Source organism: Macadamia integrifolia, chromosome 11 (genome assembly GCF_013358625.1).
Source record: "Macadamia integrifolia cultivar HAES 741 chromosome 11, SCU_Mint_v3, whole genome shotgun sequence".
Classification (NCBI taxonomy): Eukaryota; Viridiplantae; Streptophyta; class Magnoliopsida; order Proteales; family Proteaceae; genus Macadamia; species Macadamia integrifolia.
The window spans coordinates 32,941,887-32,952,902 of record NC_056567.1 but is presented as its reverse complement, the minus strand read 5'-3'; the positions used below and the strand labels follow the sequence as shown (position 1 = coordinate 32,952,902).

Sequence of the window (11,016 nt, the reverse complement as noted above, 5' to 3'; positions counted from 1 at the left end):
AAAGAATGAAAAAGATTCTTCCAGAGTCTCAGGTCCGAGAAGTGCATGATAAATACCGCCAAAGCCCAATACTGCAGAGGATATATCATAAGGAAAATAGCAACTTCACACCTAATAAAATTAAGGTCTAGAATAGATCTGAATATCCTCCAAATAGACCCTCCAACAGGGCTGGAAACAGTTCAGCAGGAAGGAACAGCCAACAAGCAACCTGGGCAGAAACAGGGTTTCGTAGGCTGTTGGTAGAAACCCTGTGACTCCTTCACTGGCCTCCAAAAGGGCTTCTGTTGTGGTTGAAGGTCCCTCTAGGACCAGGTACAAATCCCCAAAAGGCCTCTTAGCTTAGGCTTAGGGTTGGTGAGAAACAAGAGAAAGTTGGTAACTTGGCTGATCTTCAATCTTCAACTGTGGGGGCTGCTGGAACTTCTATCATGCTTTAATTATTCTCAAATAACTATCTCACAAACACATATCAGAAGAAGGAGATGGATGAAGTTGTAATAGAGGCGGGTGGGATATGGCTATCTCAGCTATTGATCCATCATATCTCAGGAGGTTTTGGAGCTACAATGGATGCAATTCATTAGGTCTTCATTAATTGTAAAATTGGTACAATAATCTCTCTTTTAGAAAGAGTAGTAACCTTACAATCAGGTAACTAACCAATTAGGAAACTAACTAAAAAAAAAAAATGTACTTCGGCCACTCCTACTTACTTGAACTTCAAGTAATCATAAAAGACAAATGAAATGGACCTTCTAGAAGATTTTATTGACTTGTCCAACTAAGATTTGACTGCAGAAAGGACAAAATACAGCAGTATGGGAGAAATCGCAGGCAGCAAGAGAAGCCTCAGGACAGCTGGATTGATGGCTACTTTGGGCTGGTTGCTTGGGCTTGTCTAGAAGATCAATTGAACAAGTAAAATATGCATAATCCAAGGGGCATTTATGCTGGTTCGATGGCTGCTGATGTGGCCTGCATAGGGACAAAACAATGAGGGTCAGCTGGGCTCGATCAACCTAAAGGCTGGCGGTCCTTCTTCCTTCTTCAGTAATGTAGGCCAGCATGTGTGTCTACATCAGCTCCCCCCTTTTAAAAGCATTGGCCTCTGATAAATGGATGAAAGACATGTAGCGCTAGTGGACCACATATTCTTACACACTTGATGAAGACAAGATTTGATCCCATGGCCTCTTTCATTAGGCACTGGCTCTTCAAGCCAAAGGTAGCACCACTATGCTAAGCTAGTGTTCATCTACTTTGTTACATGTATGGATATCGACTCATGTGGAATTCATGGGTTAAGAATGGGAGTTTTTTTAGTTATTTAATTTCTAATGCAATGTGTAATGGGATAATGGAAGAGTTGATTAGCTTATGATTTCATGAAAAGGAGTGATTAATTAGTCATTTTATAGGTGTTAAGATGGTAGGGGTTATTTTAACTAGCTAATTCGTATTCTTTAAATACCTAGAGTAATATGAAGGAGATAGGCATGGAAAAAGATGAGCTCGGACCCTCACCAGCTAGTCATACCCTCCAACCCCTTCTCACATTTTCCATGGGTTGTGGGGAGCAGGTTAGAGATGATCCAAATTCGAAAAAGATAAACAAATGTTCAGTTGTCGAGTAGAGAGATCTGCATGAAGTCGCTGAAAATCTTCAACATGGATCCAAGTGCTATCTTTGATAGACAATCGTTTCCACTTGACGAGGAATGAATAGTAACCCTTTCCACCACGAACGAAAGTGAACTTGTTGTCAAGGACTTTGATGCAGATCAAAGTTTGAATAAGAGGACAAAACTAAGAGTAAAAAAGTACTGTTTACGAAAAACTGTTCATGTGAAGAGTAACATGAGTTACTGTTAGATCAAAGTTTCAGCAAAAAAACCCAAAAACAAGGGTGCCAACAGTCTATTAAAAAAAAAAAAATTAATTCTAGAAGTTAATGAAAGGTTAGCTCTATATTCAGCAGGTTGATATTTGAATGAATATCAAAGAGAAGTCAAGGAAGAAAGCGAGATCAGAAGCTGTACTTACTTAGTATTACAGGGAAGAAGAGGAATAAGAGAAGGGAAAGAATCAGATCTCCTACGGTCCTACCTGATCACCCTCAGAATCCCACTGAGGTTGATGCAGTTCTGTTCCATACAGCACCATTGAAGCAAATTCAAGTTTCATTCATCATAAACTCGTGGGGGAGCTCTTAGGCAGTTAGGCTGCTCTTACAACTTTATAGATGGGTTGAGTAACCCATAAGGAAAGTGCATTAAAAAAAGAACTTCACGATGGGAGTTAGTGCATTGTAGTTAGACTACTAAATACAAGATGAAGTAGACCCTAAGAACTCTACACTACTAATTGATTAAGAGAGACATAACAAGATAAAAAACAATCATGGTCCCCACAATTCTGGTTTGAGTGACCAAACAACCAGACCAATTGGTCTGGCCCGACCCTATGGTCCCAAAAGGGGGAACCGTAAGCTAATTATGGCTTGTTTCCCTTCTCCGATAGGATTGAAACCTATCTGCATCATAAATAGCCTCTGCAACTGCTTTCAAACCTGGATTGGACCAGGCAGTAGGATCAGGTGGAACATTAACCTACATCAATCACTTCAGGATAGTTTGATTATTTAGCCAAAGCACATCAAGAACTGGCCATATCCGTTAAACCAGTTTATGGGAAACCACTTGACCTGTTGAACCGTCCACTCCATGTTAGACCATGATAAACACTTTCCTGACTTAATTTGGAAAATATTTCTGGAAAAAAAAAAAAAAAGGAGATAAGGTATACTTCACTCATTAATTTTCTTCAGCACCTTGACAGATCGATACTAATTAACCCCTTATTAATAGATAATCACATTTTCAGAGTCTTGAAGCTTACCTTGATTAAAAAGGTTATAAATTTAGCAACAACAACAACTCGGCCTTTTCCCAACTAAACGGGGTCTTGGAAACTTGGATCCTTGCCCTCCAATTAGCTATATTCGATGCCATACTTGATACAAGGCCTAACCTATGCATGTCAATTCTCACCACCTCTGCTAGCTCATTTCAAGTCTGTCCCTAGCTCTTTTAGTTTCTTCAATCTGAATCAAACTGCTTCTCTGTATTGGAGCATCCAAGGGCCTCCGCTGAACATGGTCATGCCACCTCAAATGACTTTCTTGTAGTTTATCATGTATTGGATTTATTCCCAAATCAGCTCTAATATGATCATTACTTACTTTATCCTTCCTAGTTTTACTACCAATCCATCTCTACATCCTCAATTCCACTACACTGAGTTTATCTACATGATGCTCCTTAATTTTACCTAACATTCTGCACCATACATTATAGCCGGTCGTATGACTATCCTATACAATTTTCGTTTAAGTTTTAAAGTCATACGTCGTTCACACAACACTTCAGACACCTCTCCATTTCATCCATCATATTTTAATGCCTTATGAAACATCGTCATCTATATCACCTTCTCTATTTATGATTGAGCCCAGATACCAAAAATAATCACTTTGTGGAACCACCTCATCAATTTTCACCACCTCATTGTCCTAAAATAATCACTTTGTGGCATGGCTAAAGTGCTATGACAATATATTCTTCATGCTCTAAAATGGGAGATCATGATGTCAAATAACTTGAAAGAGAGGAGTGTCATTCATTGTATCATCTTCTTTGACCTTGAAGTAACTTGTTTCAAGTATTGGTTTGGTGTTGAAATTTTTCATGTGCTATTGTTCACCAAGACTCTTCCACCTGCAACAAAAAATGCCAAACTTCATATGCAAACATATACATATTTGCTTCAACAATTGGAAGAACTATCATTGCAATAAAATTTAAAAAATAACCCCTACTTGTGTGTAACTACAACATTCTTTACCATTTATCTTGATACCAAGTAAAACTATTAGTCACATGTCTTCACATCATTCACAAAATATAAGTTAGGTATAAGAGGGAATTGAGTCAATTCTTTTAACTTTATCTTCTAAAGTTGCACTCAAAGACTACCATTACTTTTAATAAATATGTAAGAAGATCTTTTGACTTAAATTAATACATAGAATAGATATATGCAATTTTTCAGAGAACAGAGGAACTCATAGCCTTGTCGTGACTCAAATTAACATCAGAATTCCACCAGTTCAACATTAGGATGACAATGCTTGAATTGAATATATCCTCCTAACGTACAAGAACAACAAACAAGACTGTAAAGCGTTAAGCTGTCTTAAAAATCTCCAAAATAAGGGGCAAGGTAGGTTTGATCTATCTATAGGAGGTCCATCATGGCTTCATTGCAAAAATATTTAAATCTTATGATTTCAACCTACAAGCCTAAAGCTAGAAGCTTTGCATATCAATGAGTTAGACAAAGAGGGGCAATCATTAAAATGAGAACCATATGAGAATCCATTACCAACTAGCAAACAAACCCAATTAAGGAACATGCTGTGAAATAAGATAAACAGAATATGATGGTTCAATTAAGGCATGGTGGTATCTGTTTCGGAACACAGTTTTTTTTCTCTATCATAATTAGTGGCCTCATTCTTATTTTGTCTAATCACAGTGGTTGAACCTAGAACAGTAACCTAATACATGCAACTTTCTATAGTGAAAAATGCAAAGGAGATAATCTCCTTACCTTTACAAAACAGAGCCAACAAAGACTCTTGATTTTGTCCTATATCAAACCTTAATTTATTTGTCCAATTGTACCAGCTACATAATAGCAGTAGAGATACAGTTCATCAAATTTCTTGTATATAGATTTCTTCAAGTTCAGTCTCATCCCATCAATCATGTCCTTAAAGGGCTGTTTAAAAAGAGAAAGTAAAACAATTAGTTCAAGCTATTTTCCTACCAACATACACTATAGAACAACTATATCATAAAAATGCATGCGCACAAACTTTTGTATGGCATATTGCATATGGAACTAATAGGGTTTCTGTAGCTATGTGGTACTAAATATCAATAGAGTATGTTAAGTTTGTCTCAAATTCTTGACCCGTTTTTAAGATTGACCCATTTTGACATATTTTGGTGGCGACCTGAATGGGAAGTTTTCTGAGATCTGTGATGGAAACAGAGGGGTTGGGCCGATAGGCCCAAGCCTGAAGCCCATCACTGATCTCGTATAGGGTGTGGGGGTGGTATAGTTCAACCGAATCGACCGCGACCCGATGGGTTGACCCGCTACTTGGAGTATATAATGTATTGTTGCTTGTTGAGAAAGTCATTATATTTTGGAGGTTTTTCGAGCTAGGGTTTCAGGGCGATTTTTCTCGCTGTTGTTTAGGTGTAATCTCTCTTCTGCATACTAAAACATTTTCTTCTTCGCCCGAGGACGTAGCACACCACCTTGGTGTGTGAACCACGTTAAATTGCTGTGTCATGTGGATCTATTGTCTCTTTATTTTTCGTATTTCTTGGTGTTTGATCTAAAAGAGTATTTGGAAACTATGTCAGTTAGAGCAGCATCAAAGATGTCATAAAGACAGCCCTCAAAGAGGTCAATCAATCTTTGCTGCCATTGCTCAAGAGCCTTGGATGTGATGTGTAACATTAGGTCCATCCATAAGTTCATCTGCCCGCTAGCACCATACTAAATAGAAGCAATTCTTGAAAAAAATCGCAACTTACCATCATCCAAAGATTGCTGGACTTTAGACCTGAAGCTCAAGATACAACAAACCTGACCATATAAAGGTAGCCTTAATATAAGAAGGCCCACTATAAGACTAGTTGCGAATACTATGTACTGAATAGAAAACTAAACAGATCTAAATGCTATGATGCATGCTAACATTTAGTTGCTGAGTATGAATTACTCAATTACTCATTATAATAATATGATTTGTAGGAATTGTCCAATTGCCAATTTTGTCAAATGAGAAATCCAATTCATGAAACACCCCAATGACTAATTGTTGAAAATTGAGACAAAGAAATCCAATTCATGAAGTGCTTATTTGCTCTACTTCCCAATTAGAATTGAACCTAAGACCAAACCCTTCCCTAATAGATCTAGAACCTAAGATAAATAATTATGTATAAACAAAAGTTCACTACTATCCCACGATAAGAGGAATGATGTGAAAAAAGAGAGACAATGTACATGACAAACAAGAAGAGGAATGTTTTGTTAGCCTCTCTGTCCTGTAGAGCTTTACAACTCAACCCCAAATTAATGGATGCCAATTGCTCAAGCAAATGAATGGAAGATTCTGCACCTATGAGGTGCTATACAGAATAAAGGGATTGAGGTGTTGCCTACACATTAGAGCTGCCAAGCCATGAAGACTGCAACATATGCATAAGGTTCATCACAGTGGAGTTCTGATTAGCTGAACATGTGACCATATATATATTCTGAAACCTCGATGTTAATGTGGGCCTACATGGGTCACTAAGTGCTGGATTACATGTTATGCTAATGGTCAACATGATACCTTTTCTCCATCTAAAACATCAGTAAGCATCTTTTTGGTATCAACATTCTCTATGCACCCTGAAATCATTGTGATCCAAGAAGTTACGTCTCTAATGGGCGTTCTATCAAACAGCTCCCTTGCAATCTCCATGTCCCCAAATTTTGAATACATTTATAGGAGAGGTTAGGGGGTATCAAGTGAACAGAGAGTTACAGCCTTACATGGTTGCTAAGTGTTTGAGATTATAATTTTTTGTTCCTACGACAATGCTGCCTTGATGTGGCCGGCCACTTCAAGCTCCACGGAAAGAAGAGAGAGGTTGGATTGGTTGGAGACTAGGGAGGGTACAGCAAGGGAGCTTGTTAAAATGGCATTTTAAACGTCAATGTACATTTTGGTTATGAGATTCTAATAAAAGATTATGAAATGTCCAGTTTGCCCCAGCTAATTAGATCTTTTCACCATTTGGTTAATTAGATCTTTTCACCATTTGGTTATCTTTCCAAACATAACCCACCAAATGACCAAAAACCCTTCACGGACTATTCCCTTTCGAACGGAATAGTTCTCTGCCAACGTGGACGGTGAATATTAGGGGAACCCACCAAACCCTGGCGACATGTTCTCTGCTAACGTGGACGGTCAATATTAGGGGAACCCAACCGACTCTGTCCTCGCCAACTCTACAATTAAAGTTCGAAACAATCGCTGCAAATCAAGGAGCTTCAAATCCGCTGCAAAGGGGCTTCATTCTCCGGGAGGTATCTCTCTCTCTCTCTCTATCTCTCTAACTCTCTTTACAGTGACGTGCCCCTTTCTATCACCTTAATTCATTGTATATGGTCGAAAATCTGACAAGTTTGGTCGGAAACTTGGGTGGTGGAATCATCGACGGAGACTAACATCGGAGACGACGAATCCGACCATTCGTAATTTAGCATTCTTCTCCTCCTCCTCCTCCTCGTGTCTGTAAGACGGAATCCAAAGAAGGAAATCCTCAACAAAATCGTGTCTGAACACCGTAGATCGACCTCGACCGGTTATGACGTCATTTCCGAGTGAAGTCAAGTGGTTATGATGGACCTGTAATGGAAACAATAGTGTGTAAAACTGTAAAGTTTAAAAAAGGTGGAAAGGTTGCGAACCAGTAAGATTATTGACTGCAGAAGCTTCGTTTTTCTCTCCAATGGAGTTCCCATAGGTTGAGCCATGTTTTTCTTTTATTTTTAAAAATTTTTATTTTTTTATTTTTTTTTCTGTTTTCAGATTTGTGGAGTATCAGTATCAGTTAAATACGCATAATACGTGAGAAAGCGTCGTGGAAGAAGCTACGTAGCTACAACTGAAACCCATCCCCTTTTCGAACTCTGAGATCACAGACCTAGGTGAGAGAATGCTAATCTTGGCGGAATCGGGCTGGTTAGGGCAGATCCAGACCCTGTTTACCCTCGGGGGAATTGCACCTTGAGGGAATTGGAGAGGATCTCAATCCCGATCGAACAGCACGACTCCCCCTTCCTCTTTTTCTTTTGTTTAATAGATTGAATTTTGTTTTGAATTTCAATTCCAAATTAATCATTTTACCTACGTGTTACAGTGAAGGGGTCATCGTTTCTGGATCAACAGCGCTGTGGGCTGACTCGTCAAGCAATGGCAAACCTTCGACCATTGGCGCGCAAAATCAAAGGTCTCTCTCTCTCCTTTCTGAAAAATCGCCCCGGAGGTTTTTTCCCAATTTCAATTCAATTCCAAACTTAGTGTGGTTTTGATCGTTGTATTAATATATATATATATATATATATAAAAGATATATATCGGAGGGTATCGTATCGTGCTAAGAAATGCTAAAGACAAAGATTAAAATATCAGTATGAGTTGACTAAATTTAAGATACGTATCAGAAGGATATTGTATCATATCAGAGATACTTCAAACCATGGTTGTATCCTTTATTGATCCTTTTACCTACTTATGTTTGGTGTGTTTTGTAAAGTAATATAGTTTCACTGCTATTTGACGAAGTATAATAGAATGATCTTTTTGATTTTATTCGTCTGTAAGGATGGATATTATTTAGATTCTTTAGGTTGATTGTATTGGTGTTGGGAAATTGTAATCTTGGATATAGATAGATAATCACAGTGACTACTTGTGAAATCAAGCTCTTGGGAATTCAATGGTATGGCAATAGATGGTTATACATGTATGCAAACATTTTGATTGAAGATCCTGTTGGAAGATCTTTGTTTGCTATTAGAATACACTGTTGAGTCTAAGGCTGTCTTTTGTATGATTTCTTTTTGTATTTATTACCTATTTTTGAGAAATCATTTTATAATAATAAATTATGGACCACAAATAATATTCGTATAGTTACTATTATATAATAGATTTTATGATTAGAAATAGGTTTGGTATGCCTATTTGTAGAATATGTTATGGGAAAAAGAACACTACGTGCCTGGTTGTGTTTCTATGCCTACACACAGGTTGTTTCTATGCCTACACACAGGTGGACATGAAAAGATAGTGTTGTCCCCCTCCCCATACGTTGAATATATATGCTCACGACCTCCCATTGGACTACACGCTAGCATAATGGCCACGCAAGCAGTAGCGTTAAAATATGAAAAAAAGACTGTCTACGAGTTGAGAGGGGTTGCGCCTAGATACAAAGGGGGTGAAATGACCACTACCCCTATGAAAGATGAAAATTCCCACCCTGTTGATGCTTCTAGCTTCTCTCCTATTTGCAAACACACTTTTTCCCCATCTATTCTCTCCATAAAATTCCAAAAGAACAACAGAAAAGCAAAGAATAGTATATCTATCACCTATACTTACCCCCTCTCTCTCTCTCTCTCTCTCTCTCTCTCACACACACACACACACACACACACACACACACACACACAAAAGAACAATCTAGCGCCCCCTTCCTCTCCCCTTTCTCTTTTCTTGTTAGGTGAGAATCATAGCACAAACAACCATTCAACAGCTGCAGAAGAAGATCAAATCATGGAAGAGTAAGTTTTCAACCCCCTTTTTCTCTCTCTCTCTTGATTTCTCTCTGGATCTCGATCCATTGATCATAATTTTTTCTTTGAAAATTTTCAGAGCTGAGACATTCCCAAAACCATACAGAACCGCAGCTCATCATCATCCTCAATATGCATCCATGTCACAGCTCTCAACGGCTTTGTAAACGTGAACTTACTTTTCACCATAGCAGTTTTCGTGGGTTTATCTCTAACCACACCAGGCCAACGCAGCCTATAAAACAAAGGACTGTGTGATGCAGGCCTTGATGTTGTGGAAAGACTCACAACCTTTGAAGTTGTCTCCTTCAGTTTCTTTCTCTTCTCAAGCTTGGTGGCTCAGAGATTGATGTTAGCCATTAATCTGCTTAACAACAAAGAGGTGGATGACACATTTAGGGCTCATATAAATTTGACGGTCCTTTCTACCAAAAAAAAAAAAAAAAAATCTGAAGGTTTTGAGGTTTAAGATGTTGGATCTACATTTGGGTCTGTGATGTGTTGTGTGTTCTTGATGTTATCAATGGTGAATGTCATTAAGATCAGATTGGAGAGAGAGAGAGAGAGTTTATTTGAAAAATCTAAAAATGGTTGAAATTACCTATTTACCCTCCATTTTGAAGCAATTATAACACGTGCTTTTAAAAAAGTAGTGCACAAATCAAAATAAATGTGCCACAAATCACAAGTTGCTTTTCATCAATTTGTGATTTATTCTGATTTATAATAAATAAAAATAAGTGCAATAAATCATAACAAACAATTGTAAAAACAGAAATAGGTCAGATAAATACAAATAGAAATCAATACCGAAGAGAGCCTAATAAAGTAAGTATCTATTTATTTAGTGGTTGTTTATTTCAAAGTTGGTTGTTCCTTTGTTAGAAGCATGCTACTTAGTAGTTATTTTGTGACTTTCATTTTGTGGAGTACTGAAACTTTGTTTCTTAGTTGCTTAGGAATCTATTTTAAGGGGTTACAAAATATTCATTGTTGCTTAGTAGTAAAGGACCTCTCACCATATTAGAGAGGTTCCTATTTGGTTGTAACGATCACAGATAATAAATGAAGAGGGGATGACAGCCTGCCACGATTTGGATGCTTTAGACAATTATGCTCTTGTAGTGTGTGTACTGTGGTGAATCAGTGGCCAAGCCATATCTTCTTCTTTTCCCTTTTTTTCTCCTTTCTTTCTTTCCTTACTGTTCTGCAGGTTTCTGGCAACTATCTGCCTCTATTGTGGACTGTTATTGGGTGAACTCTTAACTAATTTTGTGTCTTAATAATCCTTTGGTTTGCCCTCATAATCTCATCTATTTTCTATTAATATTACATACTATTTCAGATCTGTGATAGGAGTATTTTACAGCATACATGTCCGAAGTTCATGTCACCGTCTTCTGAGTATCTAACCAGGAACAATCAAAATAGTTTCCAAATGAAACAAAGAAAGGGGTTTAGAGACAGCTCAATAAATGAAATGCCAAAGGATTTTCCTTTCAGCACTTTAAG

At 37.8% G+C, this 11,016-nt stretch overlaps 2 long non-coding RNA genes across 2 annotated transcripts; one reads left to right on the top strand and one right to left on the bottom strand.

The window, feature by feature from the left end:
• Positions 1 to 3,743: 3,743 nt before the first annotated feature.
• Positions 3,744 to 5,232, bottom strand: LOC122093153. The gene is made up of 2 exons (XR_006144365.1): positions 4,675 to 5,232; positions 3,744 to 3,779 (listed from the first exon to the last, which is right to left on the bottom strand). It is a non-coding gene; the product is annotated as an uncharacterized LOC122093153 (long non-coding RNA).
• Positions 5,233 to 7,081: 1,849 nt separating this feature from the next.
• LOC122093152 lies at positions 7,082 to 10,808 on the top strand. Its single transcript, XR_006144364.1, has 3 exons — positions 7,082 to 7,227; positions 7,733 to 7,851; positions 8,064 to 10,808. It is a non-coding gene; the product is annotated as an uncharacterized LOC122093152 (long non-coding RNA).
• The last annotated feature ends 208 nt before the right edge of the window (positions 10,809 to 11,016 follow it).